This window comes from Schistocerca piceifrons, unplaced genomic scaffold (genome assembly GCF_021461385.2).
Source record: "Schistocerca piceifrons isolate TAMUIC-IGC-003096 unplaced genomic scaffold, iqSchPice1.1 HiC_scaffold_490, whole genome shotgun sequence".
Lineage (NCBI taxonomy): Eukaryota > Metazoa > Arthropoda > Insecta > Orthoptera > Acrididae > Schistocerca > Schistocerca piceifrons.
Genome location: NW_025728723.1, coordinates 67,501 through 93,007, shown reverse-complemented (window position 1 = coordinate 93,007; position 25,507 = coordinate 67,501). Strand labels below are relative to the sequence as shown.

At 60.7% G+C, this 25,507-nt stretch overlaps 4 non-coding genes and 2 pseudogenes across 4 annotated transcripts; all 6 read left to right on the top strand.

Moving 5' to 3' along the window:
- Positions 1–446: 446 nt before the first annotated feature.
- Positions 447–580, top strand: LOC124752884 (annotated as a pseudogene).
- A 5,917-nt stretch (positions 581–6,497) lies between these two features.
- Positions 6,498–6,696, top strand: LOC124752878. Its single transcript, XR_007012229.1, has one exon. It is a non-coding gene; the product is annotated as a U2 spliceosomal RNA (small nuclear RNA).
- Positions 6,697–12,916: 6,220 nt separating this feature from the next.
- LOC124752873 lies at positions 12,917–13,091 on the top strand (annotated as a pseudogene).
- A 775-nt stretch (positions 13,092–13,866) lies between these two features.
- Positions 13,867–14,054, top strand: LOC124752889. Its single transcript, XR_007012238.1, has one exon. It is a non-coding gene; the product is annotated as a U2 spliceosomal RNA (small nuclear RNA).
- Positions 14,055–19,916: 5,862 nt separating this feature from the next.
- On the top strand, positions 19,917–20,115 carry LOC124752882. The gene has a single exon (XR_007012233.1). It is a non-coding gene; the product is annotated as a U2 spliceosomal RNA (small nuclear RNA).
- Positions 20,116–20,889: 774 nt separating this feature from the next.
- LOC124752888 lies at positions 20,890–21,077 on the top strand. The gene has a single exon (XR_007012237.1). It is a non-coding gene; the product is annotated as a U2 spliceosomal RNA (small nuclear RNA).
- Positions 21,078–25,507: the final 4,430 nt, after the last annotated feature.

Genomic DNA, 25,507 nt, shown 5'->3' with positions numbered 1-25,507 from the left:
GCTCCTCGCGAACGTCGTCGTCGCCGCCGCACGCACGCAGAATACGTGTGTACACACGTACGCAGTAGGCAGTGGACGATGTAAGCACTCGGCTAGGTGTAGCTCGCGCCGGCCTCGCGCCGGCCTCGCGCCGGTGTAGCTCGCGCCGGCCTCGCGACGGTGTAGCTCGCGCCGGCATGGCGCTGCTGTGGGGCGGCCTCACGGCTTCTCCACTGCCCTGGCAGCTAGCGGCGTTCAAATGGGAGTCGCGGTTTACTGTTCGACATGGAGGGTAGTACTGGGCTGGTGACGAGTGCTCCCGTGAATTGTCTTTCCTCCAGCACTTGCTTTTGCGGTGTTTTCGACGGTCGCCAGTTGCCATATCGGCCCGTACCACCGTGTGTCACTCCCACATGTGGAGCGCACACGCTGCAAGCATTTAGGCCCTTCGGCTGCGGTTTTTCCTTATCGCTTCTCGGCCTTTTGGCTAAGATCAAAGTGTAGTATCTGTTCTTATCAGCTTAATGTGAGCTCATATGGACTGATTTCTGCACCGGGAAGCGGTCGCGCTTATTCTCCTGTTTCAGGTCCGCGACCTGAACGATGGAGCTTGTGGTGACGCTGCCGGCGGAGGTCTTCCGCTGCCGGATCTGCTTCGTCACCAAGGCTGCCGGGAGACCAACTTTTGGGGAGTACAAGGACCACTCGGCCCTCCTCCGCCACTACAGGAGGCTGCACGACCCGGAAACGGTTCCCGTTTTCGAGTGTCAGTTTTGCGGCCGACGCGACCCGCGGCTGAAGACGCTGCGGCTACACCAGCGGCTCTGCAATGCAGACTCCGCAACCCCCGGCGCTGCCAGTCGGGGGAGAGTGAGTATGGGACACGATGCCGTGTCTGGCTCTCTGGGGCACTCAGAGAGGTCGGCCGGCGGGAGGTCACAGGCGAGGGCCCCCGAAGCTAGTAGGACAGGCCCTTCGTCCTTAGTTAGTGCTGGGCGCAAGCCACAGGCGAAAGCGGCTCGGGAAGCTAGTACCATAGGCCGCCTAGCCTTAGATAATAGAGAGGGGCTATGGCCACAGCCCAGTCCGGTCCCCGAAGCTAGTAGGACAGACCGGCTGGACTTAGGATTAACTTACGCGGCGGTCCTGACCCGCAGCAGCGTGGTGGGCTCACAGGCTGCCTTGCCCTCACCCTGTGTGAGTGTGCAGGCGTCTGCGACGCCCAGGACGGCGGTGGTTGCCACCCCCGCGTCGTGTGTACTTTGTGTACGCACGCCGAGGAGGTCTGGCATCCCCCTGCCGACACGCTCCGCGACGTCAACCGCGTCGCCACGAGTGCCGAGCGCAAGTTCGGGAGGTGAAGGCAGCACGCTGCCGACGCCTGCCGCCGAACGCGTCGCTCCGGCCAGAGGCGCTGTGTCCGACATGGGCCGCGGCTCGCCGCCGCCCGCGCCGGCCATTGCGCCCAGTGGCGTACGCTGGCCACGTCGTGCGGCTGCCGCAGGCGCCTCCCGCCCGCCATCTGTCGGGAGCGTGGGTACCGGCCTGGGACTGCCGCCCGCATTCGCTACGCCGCCAACAGGTGGCTCTGCGGTGCGGGTGGGCAGTGGCAGGCAGGCTGCCTCGCTCGCCGCGACCGTTGGTGTTGTCATTCACGGCGCAGCCGCGCCGCCCGTTGACGCACCAAAGGCCGCGCGCCCGGCGGATGCACCGGATGGTGTGGTGCTTGTGCGGTCGCAGACGTACACGCGCCGCGTTTCCTCTGCCCTGCCGGCGGTTACGTCGAGTGACGCCCGTCACTCCGTCTCCGCTCAGGCAGGGAGTGCTACTAAACAAGCAGCCTCTGTTTCAGATAATGAGTGGCACGTAGTCACCCCACGGAGGGACAGACGCCGTGCTGCAGGACGCAGACCACCGCCCCCGGACCGACGGCGCATCATACCGCCCAGTCCGCGTAACAGCGACCCGGCGCGAGCCAACGCGCCTGGGCGGCCGGCGCGAGCTACACCTCGTGTATCTCGCGCCGGCGGCAGGGCGCGGGCGACCGCTGGGCCAACTGTTGGCGGCGCGGCGAACAACAGCCGCGGTGCGCTGGGCCCGAGCGCCAGGCCGGCGCGAGCTACACCTCGAGACGCCCGGCCGGCGCGGGCTACACCGGCCACCCCTACGACCACTGCGCCATCTGGTAGCGATCGTCGGGCACCCAGTCCGCGTAACAGCGGCCCGGGGCGAGCCGGCGCGTCCGGTCAGCCGGCGCGAGCTACACCCCGTGTTTCTCGCGCCGGCGGCGGGCCGCCGGCGACCGCCGGGCCATCTGTTGGCGGCGCGGCGAACACCAGCCGCGGTGCGCCCGACCCGTGCGCCAGGCCGGCGCAAGCTACACCGGCCCCTGCTGCTACCGCTGCGCCACCTGTCACCAGCGCGGCGCTCGAAAGCAGCACTGAGCGGCCCACGCCAGATGGCAGCACGGCACCACCATCGACGCAGACGACGGAGCGGCGCGACGTGAACGGAGGGACTGCAGCTGCGTCTCCGAGAACTGGCAGCAAGAAGAGGAGACGCCGACGCCGTAACAACCGGCCCAGTCCCAACCTCCCGCCGCAAGACTCCCGTCCTTCACCAGACCTGACAGGCCCCCCTGTACCCCCCGAACAGGGCGCAACTGAGGCAGCTCCGCCCCCCCCTCCCCCGGCCGACGCTCGGCTAACGGAGAGGCAGCGGCGCTGGCTGGCGGCCCTGGAGAGCGTCCACAACCAACCGTGGGACGCATTCGTCGCGGTCGTCGAGGACTTCATCGCCGAGATCGCCGAGACGAAGCCACAACGCCAGGCAGCCGGAGGTCGACAGGATGGGCCACCTGCAGCAGCGCACCGCGGCCAGGGTCGCGCCGACGCTGCTGCCAATCCCCCTCCCCCTGCCCCTACACGCGGCCGCGGTGGGCGGCGCGGTGGACGTGGCGCACGACGCGCGGCGGCCGCCGAGCGTCGGTACGACGCGAATGCAGCGTCTGAGATTCAGAAGCTGTACCGCGCGGACCGGCGCAAGGCGATGCAGCGCGTCCTTGGCGAGACGTCGCCGTACTGCCAAATCGATGGCAGCGTGCTCACGGAGCACTTTAAAAAGATCTATACTAAATCTGACTTCTCTCTTTCAGATGCACCAGCTGCTGTCCCGGACTTTGCCGCCACCACGCCTCCTGATGTCAGCGAGGAGGTCCTGCTGCCGATCACACCTTCAGAAGTGCAACAGCGGCTCCAGAAGGCGAGCAATACTGCTCCTGGGGCAGACGGAGTCACGTACTCGGACTTGCGACGTGAGGATCCTGGCTGCCACGTGCTAGCTAAGATCTTCTCGCGCTGCTGGAATGAGCGGAAGACTCCGGTGCAGTGGAAAATATCCACTACCGTCCTCATCCACAAGAAAGGGGACGTCTCGGACGTGACAAACTGGCGGCCTTTAGCATTGAGCTCCACCATCTCTAAGCTCTTTGCTGCAATCGTTGCGGACCGCACTTCTCTCTGGGCGGAGCGGTTGAACCTGCTCTCCCCAGAACAGAAGGGCTTCCGCACGTTTGAAGGCTGCTACGAGCACAACTTCATTGTGCAGACGGCAATTGATGATGCAAGGCGCAGGGGAGGCCAAGCATGCTTTGCTTGGCTTGATCTAGCGAATGCTTTCGGTTCAGTGCCTCACGCTCACCTCCTTGGAGTACTGAGCAGGATGGGACTACCAGAGCAATTGCATCAGCTAATTGCCGATATGTACGATGGTTGCTCCACCCGCGTCCGTACATCTGACGGACTAACGGAGGAGATAGAGATCCAGGCGGGGGTCAAGCAGGGCTGTCCACTGTCGCCCATCGTCTTTAACCTCGCGCTCGAGCCGGTACTTCGCGCCGCAACCTCGCTCAGAAATGAGTGTGGTATTCCGCTTAGCGGCGTCAGTGTGAGTGCACTGGCGTATGCGGACGATATCGTGCTTCTGGCGCGGGATTCAGAGGCGATGCAGACGCTCCTCAATGTTGTGGGTGAGGCGGCGACGTGGGCCGGGCTTACCTTCAAGCCGTCGAAGTGTGCCACGCTTCACATCCGCCGTCGGCAGACACTTGGCTCGGTATTCGCCCTGCAAGGGGGAGAACCAGCCGTACTCGGCGCGGGTGACGCCTACCTCCATCTTGGCGTCCCCACCGGGTACAAAGTCACGCAGACGCCAACGGATGCGATCGCGGCAATTCGACGCGACTTGCAGCACCTGGACGCTTCCCTGCTGGCTCCCTGGCAGAAGATTGACGCTGTGCGTGTCTTCCTCCTCCCCAGGCTTGACTTTGTCATGCGGGGCGGAGCGGTACGCAAGGGGCCGCTATCTGCACTCGACAAGGCAGTGAAAGCGGCTGTCAAATCTTGGCTGTTCCTCCCACAGCGTGCGTCCACTGAACAGCTGTACCTCGCGCTGGGAGAGGGGGGATGCGGCCTGACGCCGCTCGCGGACGCTGCGGACATCTCGACGATCGTCCACGGCTTCCGCATGCTGCACTGCGACGACGCCACCGTCCGAGACATCGCCTGGGCCACACTATCTACGGCCGCGCGCCGCCGACTGGGGAGGGAGCCGAGTCGTTCCGACTTGGCCACCTACCTTAGCGGCAGCACTGAGGGTGACCTCGCACGCGACGGTGGTGACATCCAGTCACTGTGGACGCGCGTCAGGAACGCCACAAGGCGCCTAGCGCCGCGTGGCGTCACCTGGCGCTGGAGTGAGCTGCTCTCTGAGTTGCAGGTGGAGGTCGGCGGCCGGGACGCCATCGCTGGCGACGCGGAACACGGCGGCATCGGAGGGGTGACGCAGCCGGCCACGGAGGGGACGGCGCCTGCGACTACACGACACCTCGATGATGGCGGCGATGGACCGCAACACGATGATGACAGCGTGGGACGCAACGTCAACACTGGCGTCGAGCATGTCCGGGTGGGAGGGGGCGCCAAACGTCTCCTCTCGCGGACGCTCCGCGAGTGTCTGAGGCAGCGCCTGCGCAACCTCCTACTCAGGAAACCTGACCAGGGGAAGGTGTTCGAGTGTACCAGGGAGTCCACAGCGTCCAACCACTTCATAGCGGGAGGCAAATACACCCGCTTCGCAGACTGGCGCTTTATCCATCGCGCCAGGCTCGGAGTCGTGCCTCTGAACGGTTGTCGCCGCTTTGATGGGCGGGCAAACAACAACAAAGCCTGCCGACGCTGTGGCCACAACAACGAGACGCTCCCACACGTGATCAACGCGTGTATGGTGCACTCAGCAGCCCTGCAGTATCGCCACAACGCGGTCCTCAACCGCCTCGCGACAGCAGTCGCTGGGCGGCCAAGAAGAGGAAACGCTGCTGTTCCTGACATCAGGATCAACCAAACCGTCATAGGGGACAGCAGTGGGCTGCGTCCGGACCTCGTAATAACTGACGAGGCCGCGAAGACTGTGACCATCGTTGATGTGACGATCCCCTTCGAGAATAGGCGGATCGCGCTCGACAACGCTCGGCAACTGAAGCAGATAAAGTACGCCGACGTTGCGCGCGGATTAGCCGCTCGCGGCTATTCCGTCACTGTCGACGCCCTGGTTGTTGGCAGTCTGGGGGCGTGGGACCGCCAGAACGATGCAGTGCTTCGGCACCTAGGCATCGCTAGCCGCTACTGCCAACTGATGCGGCGGCTGATGGTGTCTGACACCATCAAGTGGTCCCGCGACATTTACGTGGAACACATTACTGGCCACCGCCAGTATGTGTCCCCCTAGACTGTGGCATGCTCTGACGTCAGGCTGCGAGACCCTCGAGACTGCAGTCGTCGGAGAACTTCGAGGTCGGTGCCTTCGTGACGTCGGCGTCGAGATTCTCCTCCACGACGCGGGACCTGCGGCGCTACACCATCTTCGCGCCGCACTGCAGCAGCGCCGAGTCAGTAGCGGTGCGTGCGGTGCTGCCTGGTGCCCCTCCCTCCGTGGTGTCCGCCGAATATGGCCCCCACCTCGGTTGGCGCGGTGCTAGGCGGCGCCAAACGTGTGCCTACTGCCCGGCAGTCTCCAGCCAGCGTGGGAAGCAACGCCCTCCTGCCACGACACCCCGGTGACGTCTGCCGCAAGGCGGACAGAGGGGAGAAGTCCGGCTGTGTGTGACCCGCCTGCGTGCGTGGCACACCAGCCGCTGGCAGCCGTGCATGTGCAGTGTGCTGTCAGGGCATGGAGATGAATGAAATAAAACAAAATAGCTCCTAAAACTAGTTCCAAACTTTCCCCGGTCTGAAATATCTAAGGCCGCGCCTACCGCGGGATTAATCTTAAGGTAATATACTTAAGCATCCGCGCCTAACGCGGTCTTCCAATATTTAAGTAGTGGGCTTAACCCACGAATTAGAACTAGATTCAAATACTTAAGTGCGGTTAGAACCGTCTACTATATATTTCAACTTAAACTTTCATTAAATTTGTAAAACTCGATTTGTATAGAGTCATGAATATTCTTTCTTAAATTTATACTTCTTAAAACTGTAACTAAGAATTATCTCGGAAAATAAAAATCTGTTCTTATCAGCTTAATATCTGATACGTCCTGCATCGCAGGACCAGAATATTAAACTCATTTTTGGCTCATGACGGAGTGCTAGGGGCTTGCTCCACCTCTGTCGCGGGTTGGCCCGGCATTGCAGTACCGCCGGGATCGGCCCACCTAAAATTAATTAAAACACAGCCTGAAATGGGTTAATATTCTGCAGTGATCAGATATTCCGCTGGTAGCAAAACTTGTTGTGGTTGTCGATTTGCCCAGTAGTTATGTGCTTACACACCACGATTTCTTGTAATTAATTTAACGTTTATCTTATGAATATTTTTTTTTTTTTTTTTTTTTTTTTTTTGCGGCTAGCCGGTCCGCTCTTGCAGCCGCATTACACTAGGCTGGTAATTTATGTGGCCACAGAAGAGTGCCTTCGGATGCCTCGTTGGCGTCACATATGGTCCGGCCACAGATAATTTTAATTACATTTTTTGGAGTTATATCCTTAGCTCCTCGCGAACGTCGTCGTCGCCGCCGCACGCACGCAGAATACGTGTGTACACACGTACGCAGTAGGCAGTGGACGATGTAAGCACTCGGCTAGGTGTAGCTCGCGCCGGCCTCGCGCCGGCCTCGCGCCGGTGTAGCTCGCGCCGGCCTCGCGACGGTGTAGCTCGCGCCGGCATGGCGCTGCTGTGGGGCGGCCTCACGGCTTCTCCACTGCCCTGGCAGCTAGCGGCGTTCAAATGGGAGTCGCGGTTTACTGTTCGACATGGAGGGTAGTACTGGGCTGGTGACGAGTGCTCCCGTGAATTGTCTTTCCTCCAGCACTTGCTTTTGCGGTGTTTTCGACGGTCGCCAGTTGCCATATCGGCCCGTACCACCGTGTGTCACTCCCACATGTGGAGCGCACACGCTGCAAGCATTTAGGCCCTTCGGCTGCGGTTTTTCCTTATCGCTTCTCGGCCTTTTGGCTAAGAAGCACCCCGCGGTCGGAGCGGTCCGTTGTGCTCTGTAGCGGGTCGCGAGTCGCGTTTCGTGGTCGTTTCGTTTGTTCTTGGTTTTTCCAGCGTTGTTATTTTTGCGGTGAATATGTCGAACCGGTCGAACAGTATTCAATGCGTATTCGACAGAGCAGCGAGACGGCCTACGGCCTTTGAAATACAGGAATGGATATTTGGTGATCTGAAAGTACCGGAAAATGACGTCGACACCTTTCAACTGGATTTTGTCTTATTCTCGTTATTCGTGAAATTTCTCGACCAAGAGAAATACGAAAAGTATGGCCTGGCACTCGCGGGCGAACATCCGTTCCGCTACTTCGATGGAACTGTCGGAACAGTGCATATAGTGCCATCTGGCTTTGGGATACGGACTGTGCGGGTATTTAACGTACCCCCTGAGTGTCCCAATGACGTAATCGGCCGTGTCCTGTCGCGGTATGGCACGGTGCTCAGCATCACGAATGAGAAGTGGGGAAGTGCCTACCGTTTCCAGGGCAACAGCGGCGTTCGTAGTGTCCGCATGGACCTCCGCCAGCACATCCCGTCGTATATAAATGTTGCGAGTACCAGGGCCCAGGTCACCTATATTGGGCAACCGCAAACTTGCTCCCTTTGTCAATCGACGGAGCATCTCCGCGTGGACTGCCCGCGCCGGCGTCCTGTGCAACTGCCGCGGGAACGCGCTGCTGGTACCGACCTTGTGCCTCTCCTCAGCGAGGTAGTGGCGGGCGCTGCCCACCGTCCCGCTGAGCGACCTGACGTGTCGCCCCCGCCAGAAGCAGTGCAACCGGCACCCAGTGCACCGGCTGACGGACCCGTCCCGGACCAGACGCCCGTTGTGGCGGTACCGCCGGCGGCGTCTGATGTGCCTGCTATGGCGAGTGATGTGGTCGCTGTCGAACAGATGGAGGTCGTTCTTCCTACCCCGCCCATCCCGGCAGATGACGCTAAGTCCCCCCGCCGTCGTCATCGGCGCAAGAAGGCGAACCCGGACCAGCCGGCGGAGGAAGCGGACGGTTTACGTCCTCCTGAGAGCGGCAGTGAGGCTGACTCTCAGGCCTCCTCAGTTTCCCGCTCTGTTTCCGCTGACCGCTCGGGCGGTATGCGGCAAACTGCTCGGCAACTAGAGGCTCTTATCAGTTCCTCGCGAGATCGGGGAGCGATCCCTGCAAAACGAAAACATGAGCAGGGTAGCGACCAGCCAATGCAGCGTACTCGTACCCTTTCACATCCTTCTGTGTCCGACCCGTCTGCGCCGCCTGGCTCAGACTATCCTGCCGATGGGGGGGGCCTGAACTGGGCTGACGACGAGGGCGATGACATGCGTGATTGAGTGGGCCTTTCCCCACATGAGCTGCTTGGTATTTGTTTCTCACATCCGGGGTGATATCGCTGGGTTCTGGTGTGGATGTTTCCACACCTGCTTCCCTACGGCCGTGACCCTATCTGCCGTTGTCTACTCTGTGTTGCTCTCCCATGCCTGCCTTTGACCGTCCGCCGGGAGCCCTCTCCCTTTTAACGGTCAACATTAACTCCATCTCCAACCCGGTCAAACTTCGATCTCTGAAGGACTTTCTCCGCCTTGGTGCGTTTGATGTGGTATTTCTCCAGGAGGTTTGTGCCCCTTTTCTATCTGACCTGGTTGGTTATGAGGCACTGTATAACATCGACCCTGACGCCCGGCGGGGTACTGCTTTGCTCTACCGATCAGAATTCACTCCATCCCATGTTACCACGCTACCCAACGGTCGCGTCCTTGCATGTATCCTTCAAGATGTCCTTTTTCTAAATGTCTATGCTCCTTCAGGTGCTAACCACAGGCATGATAGAACAACACTTTTTCAGTCTGATCTCCCCCCTTTCTTAGCAGCTCGTCGCCCTATCGTCTTTGGCGGAGACTTCAACTGTGTGGTAGCCGGAGTTGACCAGGTCCCGACGCCTATGCGGTGTGAAGCGCTCGCTTCACTCCTTCAGGCGGCTGACCTTACTGACACGTGGCGCCACTTCCATCCCGCCTACACGCAATTTACCCACATCTATCCCACTGGAGCCAGCCGTATTGATCGTGTTTATGTCTCGGCTGATTTGACTCCCGCCCTTTGTGCCGTCCAAGTCATACCCGTGGCCTTTAGTGACCACTGTGCGTACTCGTGTTCCTTGCGTATCGCGGGTCCCGTCCCGGTTCCTCGTGGCACCTCTTGGAAGATGAATACCCTTCATCTATCCCTGCCCGAACTTCGTGCTCTCGTCACGAAAACGTGGCAGGATTGTCTCGTGGACACTTCCCGGTACCCTACCACGGTGGTTTGGTGGCTCCGTTGTGCGAAGCCCCGGCTGCGACGTGTTATCCGGCAATATAGTCGCGACGTCGCCCACTGGAAACGTAGCACGTTGGCCTTCTATCAGCAGTGTCTCACTGACGCCCTGACTCTTCCTGCTGACAGGTACGATCAGCTCCACATGCGCCTCAACAAAATTAAGGCGCAAATCCTTCGCTTCTCTCGGGAGAAAGCCGACGGTATGGTGGTGCGGTGTCGTTCTGCATCCCTGATTGAAGGCGAGGAGCCATCCATTTATCACCTTGCCTCTGAACGAACTCGTGCCCAGAAGAACACCATTCTGCGCCTTAAGACAGACGATGGTGCGCGTATCACGGACAACCGTGACGTCCTCCAACACCTGACGGACCATTTCACGCACCTCTTCCAGGATGTTGAGGTCGACGTCGCCGCCCAACGTGCACTTGTCAGTGGGGTGCCAACTTCTTTGGATCATCATGACCGCGACTCTTTAACCGAGCCCCTGACACTCGCTGACCTCACATCTGTCCTCCGTGCCTGTCCGGGACGCAAGTCACCTGGCCCCGACGGTCTCCCTTATGAGTTCTATCAACAATTTTGGGACCTGCTCGGCGACCGTTTCTGCACAATGTGCGAGGAGATTTTTGCTAGATGCGACTTACCCGCCGACTTTTTATCTGGACGTATTGCCCTTATTCCAAAGGTGACTGGTCACTGCCGAGCTCAAGACCTGCGTCCTATCACTGTCCTTAACACTGACTATAAGTTGGTGGCACGATGCGTGGCCTCTCGTCTCAAACAGGCGATGACTAAGGTACTTTGCCCCACTCAATCCTGTGGCGTTTCGCGTCGGAACATCTTCACCGCCGCTTCCCTGTACCGCGATGCTGTCTTGCTCACCGCTGACACTCGCACCCCGGCTGCCATTCTTTCCTTGGACTTTGCCGGTGCCTTTGACAGGGTCTCGCACCCTTACCTGCTGGGCGTTATGTCGCGGATGGGTTTTGGGGAGCGCTTCATACGCATCATCCGGAACTTCTTGGATGGGGCGAATTCCACTATCGTGGTGAACGGTTGCCGGTCGCGCCCCATTCCCATCAAACGGTCAGTTCGACAGGGGTGTCCCTTGTCGATGTATTTGTTTGCCTTAGCGCTGGACCCCATGCTGCGTGACATTGGCCGGTTGGTCGACGGTGTCGTTCTCCCAGGCGTCACCTTCCGCTGTGCGGCCTACGCCGATGACGTTGGTGTGTTCGTTGCTAACGCAAGGGACATCGATTCCGTTCGCCGCATTCTCGATGTTTATGAACGGGCCTCCGGTGCTCAGTTAAATCCCAACAAGACTGTGTTACTCCCGCTAGGGCCACGATCTTTGACCGTCGAACGCCCCTGGTACCGAGTTGTAGGGGAACAGCGTATCTTGGGTCTTGAGGTGACTGCCTGTCCGCAGCGTATGTTAACCCTCACGTGGCGGCGGCTTCTCACACGCATCAGGGGCCTTTGCGTGAGCCACGCTGATCGACGGCTCGACCTCCATCAACGCATCCAGCTTATTAATGGTTATCTCCTCTCACGAGCATGGTATGTCGCCCAACTCCTTACGCTGCCGAAGCAGATCGGCCGAGCCATCTCCCAAGCAGTATATTGGCTCTTGTGGCGGCATGCGCTGTTCAAGGTTGATGCGCTGACCTGTACACTGCCGAAGGTCGATGGCGGCCTTGGCCTCATTGACTTTTCCCGGAAATGTGCGGCCCTTCTGATTCACCGTGTCGCCGCTTTGCGCGACGCCGACCCCGGTGGGACTACAGCGGTCCTCTTCGACCGTTATCGTCCACACTCGGCGCGTGCACCGGTCTGTTTGATGCATATTCCGATCCGGCTGACGACGGTCAGAGACTATTACTTCCACCGCAGTTATGTCCTCGCAGTGGCCACTGACAAGGCACGCACGTCGAAGCGCCTTTACCAGGCACTCCGAGGCCAGCCCAAGCCCCATAAATTAGAGGACAGACGACCGTCGGTCATCTGGCGCCAAGTTTGGGCTAATATTAACAACTCAGCCCTTCCCACGGCAGTTTCAGCGCTATGGTACCGTGTCGTCAACAATTTAATCCCCACTAACCATCGCCTGGCGGCCATCCGCCTACGGCCCTCGGCTGCTTGCGGCCGCTGTGGTGACGTTGACACCAGGGAGCATCGCCTCCTCTGCCCCCACGTCACAGAAGTGTGGACCCTTGCACGTGTACTCATAGCGCTGATCGGTGGGACGACGCCAGCAAATGTATCCACCGACTGGTTCCTTACACCTGATCTTCAAACACAACCCCGACCAAGGCGTAACGCAATGGTGTGGCTCTTGGGCCACACCATTTTCACGATCTACGACCTTTCCCTCGCCGATGCTGTCTCCTACATGGACTACCTGTGGAGCCAGCATCGCGTGGTGGAATCTGCTCGAAACTATACGACCACTTTTTCCCGGTATTTGAAAGTTGCAATGATCCATGGATATCAAACGGTGTTCCAGGTTGCCTAGGGCGCCTTGTCCAGGCATTGCCTAGGATTGCCCCTGGTTTTTTTTTTTTTTTTTTTTTTTTTTTTTTTTTTTTTTTTTTTTTTTTTTTTTTTTTTTTTTGCACCAATCTCTGACTTGACTCACCCCAGATTCGCCATTGGAACAATTATTGCAAAAACTTTATTGGAAAAATAGGAATCACGCAATCAATCTTAGAAGCTTATTCCTTAGTTAATTCTCTAGGCGATGGGATTATCTCGCCAGTTTCCTTTTCACTTGTGTGTGCTGCCGTCCCTGTTTTTAATTTCCTTTCATTTCTATCTTTCTTTCTTTCTTCCTTTTTGGTTCTCAACTCACTCTTTCTTCACACCTGCAGAGCGAGGTGTCTTTCTGAGTCAAGTGTCGTCGCCCACTGCGGCATAGCAGAGTATGCCCCTCGCTTTTAATTTCGTTCCTGGCAACAAGTCTTGCTACTCAATGCACCCTGTGTGTGCTGCGTCGACACTCTAGGATGGCAGCATTTTTGGAGAGGACAAGGTAGGGCTGTAAAAAAAAAAAAAAAAAAAAAAAAAAAAAAAAAAAAAAAAAAAAAAGTGTAGTATCTGTTCTTATCAGCTTAATATCTGATACGTCCTGCATCGCAGGACCAGAATATTAAACTCATTTTTGGCTCATGACGGAGTGCTAGGGGCTTGCTCCACCTCTGTCGCGGGTTGGCCCGGCATTGCAGTACCGCCGGGATCGGCCCACCTAAAATTAATTAAAACACAGCCTGAAATGGGTTAATATTCTGCAGTGATCAGATATTCCGCTGGTAGCAAAACTTGTTGTGGTTGTCGATTTGCCCAGTAGTTATGTGCTTACACACCACGATTTCTTGTAATTAATTTAACGTTTATCTTATGAATATTTTTTTTTTTTTTTTTTTTTTTTTTTTGCGGCTAGCCGGTCCGCTCTTGCAGCCGCATTACACTAGGCTGGTAATTTATGTGGCCACAGAAGAGTGCCTTCGGATGCCTCGTTGGCGTCACATATGGTCCGGCCACAGATAATTTTAATTACATTTTTTGGAGTTATATCCTTAGCTCCTCGCGAACGTCGTCGTCGCCGCCGCACGCACGCAGAATACGTGTGTACACACGTACGCAGTAGGCAGTGGACGATGTAAGCACTCGGCTAGGTGTAGCTCGCGCCGGCCTCGCGCCGGCCTCGCGCCGGTGTAGCTCGCGCCGGCCTCGCGACGGTGTAGCTCGCGCCGGCATGGCGCTGCTGTGGGGCGGCCTCACGGCTTCTCCACTGCCCTGGCAGCTAGCGGCGTTCAAATGGGAGTCGCGGTTTACTGTTCGACATGGAGGGTAGTACTGGGCTGGTGACGAGTGCTCCCGTGAATTGTCTTTCCTCCAGCACTTGCTTTTGCGGTGTTTTCGACGGTCGCCAGTTGCCATATCGGCCCGTACCACCGTGTGTCACTCCCACATGTGGAGCGCACACGCTGCAAGCATTTAGGCCCTTCGGCTGCGGTTTTTCCTTATCGCTTCTCGGCCTTTTGGCTAAGATCAAAGTGTAGTATCTGTTCTTATCAGCTTAATGTGAGCTCATATGGACTGATTACTGCACCGGGAAGCGGTCGCGCTTATTCTCCTGTTTCAGGTCCGCGACCTGGACAATGGAGCTTGTGGTGACGCTGCCGGCGGAGGTCTTCCGCTGCCGGATCTGCTTCGTCACCAAGGCTGCCGGGAGACCTACTTTTGGGGAGTACAAGGACCACTCGGCCCTTCTCCGCCATTACAGGAGGCTGCACGACCCGGAAACGGTTCCCGTTTTCGAGTGCCAGTTTTGCGGCCGACGCGACCCGCGGCTGAAGACGCTGCGGCTACACCAGCGGCTCTGCAATGCAGACTCCGCAACCCCCGGCGCTGCCAGTCGGGGGAGAGTGAGTATGGGACACGATGCCGTGTCTGGCTCTCTGGGGCACTCAGAGAGGTCGGCCGGCGGGAGGTCACAGGCGAGGGCCCCCGAAGCTAGTAGGACAGGCCCTTCGTCCTTAGTTAGTGCGGGGCGAAAGCCACAGGCGAAAGCGGCTCGGGAAGCTAGTACCATAGGCCGCCTAGCCTTAGATAATAGAGAGGGGCTATGGCCACAGCCCAGTCCGGTCCCCGAAGCTAGTAGGACAGACCGGCTGGACTTAGGATTAACTTACGCGGCGGTCCTGACCCGCAGCAGCGTGGTGGGATCACAGGCTGCCTTGCCCTCACCCTGTGTGAGTGTGCAGGCGTCTGCGACGCCCAGGACGGCGGTGGTTGCCACCCCCGCGTCGTGTGTACTCTGTGTGCGCACGCCGAGGAGGTCTGGCATCCCCCTGCCGACACGCTCCGCGACGTCAACCGCGTCGCCACGAGTGCCGAGCGCAAGTTCGGGAGGTGAAGGCAGCACGCTGCTGACGCCTGCCGCCGAACGCGTCGCTCCGGCCAGAGGCGCTGTGTCCGGCATGGGCCGCGGCTCGCCGCCGCCCGCGCCGGCCACTGCGCCCAGTGGCGTACGCTGGCCACGTCGTGCGGCTGCCGCAGGCGCCTCCCGCCCGCCATCTGTCGGGAGCGTGGGTACTGGCCTGGGACTGCCGCCCGCATTCGCTACGCCGCCAACAGGTGGCTCTGCGGTGCGGGTGGGCAGTGGCAGGCAGGCTGCCTCGCTCGCCGCGACCGTTGGTGCTGTCATTCACGGCGCAGCCGCGCCGCCGGTTGACGCACCAAAGGCCGCGCGCCCGGCGGATGCACCGGATGGTGTGGTGCTTGTGCGGTCGCAGACGTACACGCGCCGCGTCTCCTCTGCCCTGCCGGCGGTTACGTCGAGTGACGCCCGTCACTCCGTCTCCGCTCAGGCAGGGAGTGCTATTAACTCAAAAGCTCCTGTTGCAGATCATGAGTGGCACGTAGTCACCCCACGGAGGGACAGACGCCGTGCTGCAGGACGCAGACCACCGCCCCCGGACCGACGGCGCATCATTCCGCCCAGTCCGCGTAACAGCGGCCCGGCGCGAGCCAACGCGCCTGGGCGGCCGGCGCGAGCTACACCTCGTGTATCTCGCGCCGGCGGCAGGGCGCGGGCGACCGCTGGGCCATCTGTTGGCGGCGCGGCGAACAACAGCCGCAGTGCGCTGGGCCCGAGCGCCAGGCCGGCGCGAGCTACACCTCGAGACGCCCGGCCGGCGCGGGCTACACCGGCCACCCCTACGACCACTGCGCCATCTGGTAGCGATCGTCGGGCACCCAGTCCGCGTAACAGCGGTCCGGGGCGAGCCGGCGCGTCCGGTCAGCCGGCGCGAGCTACACCCCGTGTTTCTCGCGCCGGCGGCGGGCCGCCGGCGACCGCCGGGCCATCTGTTGGCGGCGCGGCGAACACCAGCCGCGGTGCGCCCGACCCGAGCGCCAGGCCGGCGCAAGCTACACCGGCCCCTGCTGCTACCGCTGCGCCACCTGTCACCAGCGCGGCGATCGAGAGCAGCACTGAGCGGCCCACGCCAGATGGCAGCACGGCACCACCACCGACGCAGACGACGGAGCGGCGCGACGTGAACGGAGGGACTGCAGCTGCGTCTCCGAGAACTGGCAGCAAGAAGAGGAGACGCCGACGCCGTAACAACCGGCCCAGTCCCAACCTCCCGCCGCAAGGCTCCCGTCCTACACCAGACCTGACAGGCCCCCCTGTACCCTCCGAACAGGGCGCAACTGAGGCAGCTCCGCCCCCCCCTCCCCCGGCCGACACTCGGCTAACGGAGAGGCAGCGGCGCTGGCTGGCGGCCCTGGAGAGCGTCCACAACCAACCGTGGGACGCATTCGTCGCGGTCGTCGAGGACTTCATCTCCGAGATAGCCGAGACGAAGCCACAACGCCAGGCAGCCGGAGGTCGACAGGATGGGCCACCAGCAGCAGCGCACCGCGGCCAGGGCCGCGCCGACGCTGCTGCCAATCCCCCTCCCCCTGCCCCTACACGCGGCCGCGGTGGGCGGCGCGGTGGACGTGGCGCACGGCGCGCGGCGGCCGCCGAGCGTCGGTACGACGCGAATGCAGCGTCTGAGATTCAGAAGCTGTACCGCGCGGACCGGCGCAAGGCGATGCAGCGCGTCCTTGGCGAGACGTCACCGTACTGCCAAATCGATGGCAACGTGCTCACGGAGCACTTTAAGAAGATCTACGCTAAATCTGACTTTTCTGTTGCAGATGCACCAGCTGCTGTCCCGGACTTTGCCGCCACCACGCCTCCTGATGTCAGCGAGGAGGTCCTGCTGCCGATCACACCTTCAGAGGTGCAACAGCGGCTCCAGAAGGCGAGCAATACTGCTCCTGGGGCAGACGGAGTCACGTACTCGGACTTGCGACGTGAGGATCCTGGCTGCCACGTGCTAGCTAAGATCTTCTCGCGCTGCTGGAATGAGCGGAAGACTCCGGTGCAGTGGAAAATATCCACTACCGTCCTCATCCATAAGAAAGGGGACGTCTCGGACGTGACAAACTGGCGGCCTTTAGCATTGAGCTCTACTATCTCTAAGCTCTTTGCTGCAATCGTTGCGGACCGCACTTCTCTCTGGGCGGAGCGGTTGAACCTGCTCTCCCCGGAACAGAAGGGCTTCCGCACGTTTGAAGGCTGCTACGAGCACAACTTCATTGTGCAGACGGCAATTGATGATGCAAGGCGCAGGGGAGGCCAAGCATGCTTTGCTTGGCTTGATCTAGCGAATGCTTTCGGTTCAGTGCCTCACGCTCACCTCCTTGGAGTACTGAGCAGGATGGGACTACCAGAGCAATTGCATCAGCTAATTGCCGATATGTACGATGGTTGCTCCACCCGCGTCCGTACATCTGACGGACTAACGGAGGAGATAGAGATCCAGGCGGGCGTCAAGCAGGGCTGTCCACTGTCGCCCATCGTCTTTAATCTCGCGCTCGAGCCGGTACTTCGCGCCGCAACCTCGCTCAGAAATGAGTGTGGTATTCCGCTTAGCGGCGTCAGTGTGAGTGCACTGGCGTATGCGGACGATATCGTGCTTCTGGCGCGGGATTCAGAGGCGATGCAGACGCTCCTCAATGTTGTGGGTGAGGCGGCGACGTGGGCCGGGCTTACCTTCAAGCCGTCGAAGTGTGCCACGCTTCACATCCGCCGTCGGCAGACACTAGGCTCGGTATTCGCCCTGCAAGGGGGAGAACCAGCCGTGCTCGGTGCGGGTGACGCCTACCTCCATCTTGGCGTCCCCACCGGGTACAAAGTCACGCAGACGCCAACGGATGCGATCGCGGCAATTCGACGCGACTTGCAGCACCTGGACGCTTCCCTGCTGGCTCCCTGGCAGAAGATTGACGCTGTGCGTGTCTTCCTCCTCCCTAGGCTTGACTTTGTCATGCGGGGCGGAGCGGTACGCAAGGGGCCGCTATCTGCACTCGACAAGGCAGTGAAAGCGGCTGTCAAATCTTGGCTGTTCCTCCCACAGCGTGCGTCCACTGAACAGCTCTACCTCGCGCTGGGAGAGGGAGGATGCGGCCTGACGCCGCTCGCGGACGCTGCGGACATCTCGACGATCGTCCACGGCTTCCGCATGCTGCACTGCGACGACGCCACCGTCCGAGACATCGCCTGGGCCACTCTATCTACGGCCGCGCGCCGCCGACTGGGGAGGGAGCCGAGTCGTTCCGACTTGGCCACCTACCTTAGCGGCAGCACTGAGGGTGACCTCGCACGCGACGGTGGTGACATCCAGTCACTGTGGACGCGCGTCAGGAACGCCACAAGGCGCCTAGCGCCGCGTGGCGTCACCTGGCGCTGGAGTGAACTGCTTTCCGAGTTGCAGGTGGAGGTCGGCGGCCGGCCCGCCATCGCTGACGACGCGGAACACGGCGGCATCGGAGGGGTGACGCAGCCGGCCACGGAGGCGACGGCGACCGGGACTACACGACACCTCGAAGATGGCGGCGATGGACCGCAGCACGATGATGACAGCGTGGGACGCATCGTCAACACTGGCGTCGAGCATGTCCGGGTGGGAGGGGACGCCAAACGTCTTCTCTCGCGGACGCTCCGCGAGTGTCTGAGACAGCGCCTGCGCCACATCCTACTCAGGAAACCGGACCAGGGGAAGGTGTTCGAGTGCACCAGGGAGTCCACAGCGTCCAACCACTTCATAGCGGGAGGCAAATACACCCGCTTCGCAGACTGGCGCTTTATCCATCGCGCCAGGCTCGGAGTCGTGCCTCTGAACGGTTGTCGCCGCTTTGATGGGCGGGCAAACAACAACAAAGCCTGCCGACGCTGTGGCCACAACAACGAGACGCTCCCGCACGTGATTAACGCGTGCATGGTGCACTCAGCAGCCCTGCAGTATCGTCACAACGCGGTCCTCAACCGCCTCGCGACAGCAGTCGCTGGGCGGCCAAGGAGAGGAAACGCTGCTGTTCCTGACATCAGGATTAACCAAGCCGTCATAGGGGACAGCAGTGGGCTGCGTCCGGACCTCGTAATAACTGACGAGGCCGCGAAGACTGTGACCATCGTCGATGTGACAATCCCCTTCGAGAATAGGCGGATTGCGCTCGACAACGCTCGGCAACTGAAGAGGATAAAGTACGCCGACGTTGCGCGCGGATTAGCCGCTCGCGGCTATTCCGTCACTGTCGACGCCCTGGTTGTCGGCAGTCTGGGGGCGTGGGACCGCCAGAACGATGCAGTGCTTCGGCACCTAGGCATCGCTAGCCGCTACTGCCAACTGATGCGGCGGCTGATGGTGTCTGACACCATCAAGTGGTCCCGCGACATTTACGTGGAACACATTACTGGCCACCGCCAGTATGTGTCCCCCTAGACTGTGGCATGCTCTGACGTCAGGCTGCGAGACCCTCGAGACTGCAGTCGTCGGAGAACTTCGAGGTCGGTGCCTTCGTGACGTCGGCGTCGAGATTCTCCTCCACGACGCGGGACCTGCGGCGCTACACCATCTTCGCGCCGCACTGCAGCAGTGCCGAGTCAGTAGCGGTGCGTGCGGTGCTGCCTGGTGCCCCTCCCTCCGTGGTGTCCGCCGAATGTGGCCCCCACCTCGGTTGGCGCGGTGCTAGGCGGCGCCAAACGTGTGCCTACTGCCCGGCAGTCTCCAGCCAGCGTGGGAAGCAACGCCCTCCTGCCACGACACCCCGGTGACGTCTGCCGCAAGGCGGACAGAGGGGAGAAGTCCGGCTGCGTGTGACCCGCCTGCGTGCGTGGCACACCAGCCGCTGGCAGCCGTGCATGTGCAGTGTGCTGTCAGGGCATGGAGATGAATGAAATAAAACAAAATAGTTCCTAAAACTAGTTCCAAACCTTCCCCGGTCTGAAATATCTAAGGCCGCGCCTATCGCGGGATTAATCTTAAGGTAATATACTTAAGCATCCGCGCCTAACGCGGTCTTCCAATATTTAAGTAGTGGGCTTAACCCACGAATTAGAATTAAATTCAACTATTTAAGTGCGGTTAGAACCGTCTACTATATATTTCAATTTAATTTTCATTAAATTTGTAAAACTCGATTTGTATAGAGTCATGAATATTCTTTCTTAAAATTATACTTCTTAAAACTGTAACTAAGAATTATCTCGGAAAATAAAAATCTGTTCTTATCAGCTTAATATCTGATACGTCCTGCATCGCAGGACCAGAATATTAAACTCATTTTTGGCTCATGACGGAGTGCTAGGGGCTTGCTCCACCTCTGTCGCGGGTTGGCCCGGCATTGCAGTACCGCCGGGATCGGCCCACCTAAAATTAATTAAAACACAGCCTGAAATGGGTTAATATTCTGCAGTGATCAGATATTCCGCTGGTAGCAAAACTTGTTGTGGTTGTCGATTTGCCCAGTAGTTATGTGCTTACACACCACGATTTCTTGTAATTAATTTAACGTTTATCTTATGAATATTTTTTTTTTTTTTTTTTTTTTTTTTTGCGGCTAGCCGGTCCGCTCTTGCAGCCGCATTACACTAGGCTGGTAATTTATGTGGCCACAGAAGAGTGCCTTCGGATGCCTCGTTGGCGTCACATATGGTCCGGCCACAGATAATTTTAATTACATTTTTTGGAGTTATATCCTTAGCTCCTCGCGAACGTCGTCGTCGCCGCCGCACGCACGCAGAATACGTGTGTACACACGTACGCAGTAGGCAGTGGACGATGTAAGCACTCGGCTAGGTGTAGCTCGCGCCGGCCTCGCGCCGGCCTCGCGCCGGTGTAGCTCGCGCCGGCCTCGCGACGGTGTAGCTCGCGCCGGCATGGCGCTGCTGTGGGGCGGCCTCACGGCTTCTCCACTGCCCTGGCAGCTAGCGGCGTTCAAATGGGAGTCGCGGTTTACTGTTCGACATGGAGGGTAGTACTGGGCTGGTGACGAGTGCTCCCGTGAATTGTCTTTCCTCCAGCACTTGCTTTTGCGGTGTTTTCGACGGTCGCCAGTTGCCATATCGGCCCGTACCACCGTGTGTCACTCCCACATGTGGAGCGCACACGCTGCAAGCATTTAGGCCCTTCGGCTGCGGTTTTTCCTTATCGCTTCTCGGCCTTTTGGCTAAGATCAAAGTGTAGTATCTGTTCTTATCAGCTTAATGTGAGCTCATATGGACTGATTACTGCACCGGGAAGCGGTCGCGCTTATTCTCCTGTTTCAGGTCCGCGACCTGGACAATGGAGCTTGTGGTGACGCTGCCGGCGGAGGTCTTCCGCTGCCGGATCTGCTTCGTCACCAAGGCTGCCGGGAGACCTACTTTTGGGGAGTACAAGGACCACTCGGCCCTTCTCCGCCATTACAGGAGGCTGCACGACCCGGAAACGGTTCCCGTTTTCGAGTGCCAGTTTTGCGGCCGACGCGACCCGCGGCTGAAGACGCTGCGGCTACACCAGCGGCTCTGCAATGCAGACTCCGCAACCCCCGGCGCTGCCAGTCGGGGGAGAGTGAGTATGGGACACGATGCCGTGTCTGGCTCTCTGGGGCACTCAGAGAGGTCGGCCGGCGGGAGGTCACAGGCGAGGGCCCCCGAAGCTAGTAGGACAGGCCCTTCGTCCTTAGTTAGTGCGGGGCGAAAGCCACAGGCGAAAGCGGCTCGGGAAGCTAGTACCATAGGCCGCCTAGCCTTAGATAATAGAGAGGGGCTATGGCCACAGCCCAGTCCGGTCCCCGAAGCTAGTAGGACAGACCGGCTGGACTTAGGATTAACTTACGCGGCGGTCCTGACCCGCAGCAGCGTGGTGGGATCACAGGCTGCCTTGCCCTCACCCTGTGTGAGTGTGCAGGCGTCTGCGACGCCCAGGACGGCGGTGGTTGCCACCCCCGCGTCGTGTGTACTCTGTGTGCGCACGCCGAGGAGGTCTGGCATCCCCCTGCCGACACGCTCCGCGACGTCAACCGCGTCGCCACGAGTGCCGAGCGCAAGTTCGGGAGGTGAAGGCAGCACGCTGCTGACGCCTGCCGCCGAACGCGTCGCTCCGGCCAGAGGCGCTGTGTCCGGCATGGGCCGCGGCTCGCCGCCGCCCGCGCCGGCCACTGCGCCCAGTGGCGTACGCTGGCCACGTCGTGCGGCTGCCGCAGGCGCCTCCCGCCCGCCATCTGTCGGGAGCGTGGGTACTGGCCTGGGACTGCCGCCCGCATTCGCTACGCCGCCAACAGGTGGCTCTGCGGTGCGGGTGGGCAGTGGCAGGCAGGCTGCCTCGCTCGCCGCGACCGTTGGTGCTGTCATTCACGGCGCAGCCGCGCCGCCGGTTGACGCACCAAAGGCCGCGCGCCCGGCGGATGCACCGGATGGTGTGGTGCTTGTGCGGTCGCAGACGTACACGCGCCGCGTCTCCTCTGCCCTGCCGGCGGTTACGTCGAGTGACGCCCGTCACTCCGTCTCCGCTCAGGCAGGGAGTGCTATTAACTCAAAAGCTCCTGTTGCAGATCATGAGTGGCACGTAGTCACCCCACGGAGGGACAGACGCCGTGCTGCAGGACGCAGACCACCGCCCCCGGACCGACGGCGCATCATTCCGCCCAGTCCGCGTAACAGCGGCCCGGCGCGAGCCAACGCGCCTGGGCGGCCGGCGCGAGCTACACCTCGTGTATCTCGCGCCGGCGGCAGGGCGCGGGCGACCGCTGGGCCATCTGTTGGCGGCGCGGCGAACAACAGCCGCAGTGCGCTGGGCCCGAGCGCCAGGCCGGCGCGAGCTACACCTCGAGACGCCCGGCCGGCGCGGGCTACACCGGCCACCCCTACGACCACTGCGCCATCTGGTAGCGATCGTCGGGCACCCAGTCCGCGTAACAGCGGTCCGGGGCGAGCCGGCGCGTCCGGTCAGCCGGCGCGAGCTACACCCCGTGTTTCTCGCGCCGGCGGCGGGCCGCCGGCGACCGCCGGGCCATCTGTTGGCGGCGCGGCGAACACCAGCCGCGGTGCGCCCGACCCGAGCGCCAGGCCGGCGCAAGCTACACCGGCCCCTGCTGCTACCGCTGCGCCACCTGTCACCAGCGCGGCGATCGAGAGCAGCACTGAGCGGCCCACGCCAGATGGCAGCACGGCACCACCACCGACGCAGACGACGGAGCGGCGCGACGTGAACGGAGGGACTGCAGCTGCGTCTCCGAGAACTGGCAGCAAGAAGAGGAGACGCCGACGCCGTAACAACCGGCCCAGTCCCAACCTCCCGCCGCAAGGCTCCCGTCCTACACCAGACCTGACAGGCCCCCCTGTACCCTCCGAACAGGGCGCAACTGAGGCAGCTCCGCCCCCCCCTCCCCCGGCCGACACTCGGCTAACGGAGAGGCAGCGGCGCTGGCTGGCGGCCCTGGAGAGCGTCCACAACCAACCGTGGGACGCATTCGTCGCGGTCGTCGAGGACTTCATCTCCGAGATAGCCGAGACGAAGCCACAACGCCAGGCAGCCGGAGGTCGACAGGATGGGCCACCAGCAGCAGCGCACCGCGGCCAGGGCCGCGCCGACGCTGCTGCCAATCCCCCTCCCCCTGCCCCTACACGCGGCCGCGGTGGGCGGCGCGGTGGACGTGGCGCACGGCGCGCGGCGGCCGCCGAGCGTCGGTACGACGCGAATGCAGCGTCTGAGATTCAGAAGCTGTACCGCGCGGACCGGCGCAAGGCGATGCAGCGCGTCCTTGGCGAGACGTCACCGTACTGCCAAATCGATGGCAACGTGCTCACGGAGCACTTTAAGAAGATCTACGCTAAATCTGACTTTTCTGTTGCAGATGCACCAGCTGCTGTCCCGGACTTTGCCGCCACCACGCCTCCTGATGTCAGCGAGGAGGTCCTGCTGCCGATCACACCTTCAGAGGTGCAACAGCGGCTCCAGAAGGCGAGCAATACTGCTCCTGGGGCAGACGGAGTCACGTACTCGGACTTGCGACGTGAGGATCCTGGCTGCCACGTGCTAGCTAAGATCTTCTCGCGCTGCTGGAATGAGCGGAAGACTCCGGTGCAGTGGAAAATATCCACTACCGTCCTCATCCATAAGAAAGGGGACGTCTCGGACGTGACAAACTGGCGGCCTTTAGCATTGAGCTCTACTATCTCTAAGCTCTTTGCTGCAATCGTTGCGGACCGCACTTCTCTCTGGGCGGAGCGGTTGAACCTGCTCTCCCCGGAACAGAAGGGCTTCCGCACGTTTGAAGGCTGCTACGAGCACAACTTCATTGTGCAGACGGCAATTGATGATGCAAGGCGCAGGGGAGGCCAAGCATGCTTTGCTTGGCTTGATCTAGCGAATGCTTTCGGTTCAGTGCCTCACGCTCACCTCCTTGGAGTACTGAGCAGGATGGGACTACCAGAGCAATTGCATCAGCTAATTGCCGATATGTACGATGGTTGCTCCACCCGCGTCCGTACATCTGACGGACTAACGGAGGAGATAGAGATCCAGGCGGGCGTCAAGCAGGGCTGTCCACTGTCGCCCATCGTCTTTAATCTCGCGCTCGAGCCGGTACTTCGCGCCGCAACCTCGCTCAGAAATGAGTGTGGTATTCCGCTTAGCGGCGTCAGTGTGAGTGCACTGGCGTATGCGGACGATATCGTGCTTCTGGCGCGGGATTCAGAGGCGATGCAGACGCTCCTCAATGTTGTGGGTGAGGCGGCGACGTGGGCCGGGCTTACCTTCAAGCCGTCGAAGTGTGCCACGCTTCACATCCGCCGTCGGCAGACACTAGGCTCGGTATTCGCCCTGCAAGGGGGAGAACCAGCCGTGCTCGGTGCGGGTGACGCCTACCTCCATCTTGGCGTCCCCACCGGGTACAAAGTCACGCAGACGCCAACGGATGCGATCGCGGCAATTCGACGCGACTTGCAGCACCTGGACGCTTCCCTGCTGGCTCCCTGGCAGAAGATTGACGCTGTGCGTGTCTTCCTCCTCCCTAGGCTTGACTTTGTCATGCGGGGCGGAGCGGTACGCAAGGGGCCGCTATCTGCACTCGACAAGGCAGTGAAAGCGGCTGTCAAATCTTGGCTGTTCCTCCCACAGCGTGCGTCCACTGAACAGCTCTACCTCGCGCTGGGAGAGGGAGGATGCGGCCTGACGCCGCTCGCGGACGCTGCGGACATCTCGACGATCGTCCACGGCTTCCGCATGCTGCACTGCGACGACGCCACCGTCCGAGACATCGCCTGGGCCACTCTATCTACGGCCGCGCGCCGCCGACTGGGGAGGGAGCCGAGTCGTTCCGACTTGGCCACCTACCTTAGCGGCAGCACTGAGGGTGACCTCGCACGCGACGGTGGTGACATCCAGTCACTGTGGACGCGCGTCAGGAACGCCACAAGGCGCCTAGCGCCGCGTGGCGTCACCTGGCGCTGGAGTGAACTGCTTTCCGAGTTGCAGGTGGAGGTCGGCGGCCGGCCCGCCATCGCTGACGACGCGGAACACGGCGGCATCGGAGGGGTGACGCAGCCGGCCACGGAGGCGACGGCGACCGGGACTACACGACACCTCGAAGATGGCGGCGATGGACCGCAGCACGATGATGACAGCGTGGGACGCATCGTCAACACTGGCGTCGAGCATGTCCGGGTGGGAGGGGACGCCAAACGTCTTCTCTCGCGGACGCTCCGCGAGTGTCTGAGACAGCGCCTGCGCCACATCCTACTCAGGAAACCGGACCAGGGGAAGGTGTTCGAGTGCACCAGGGAG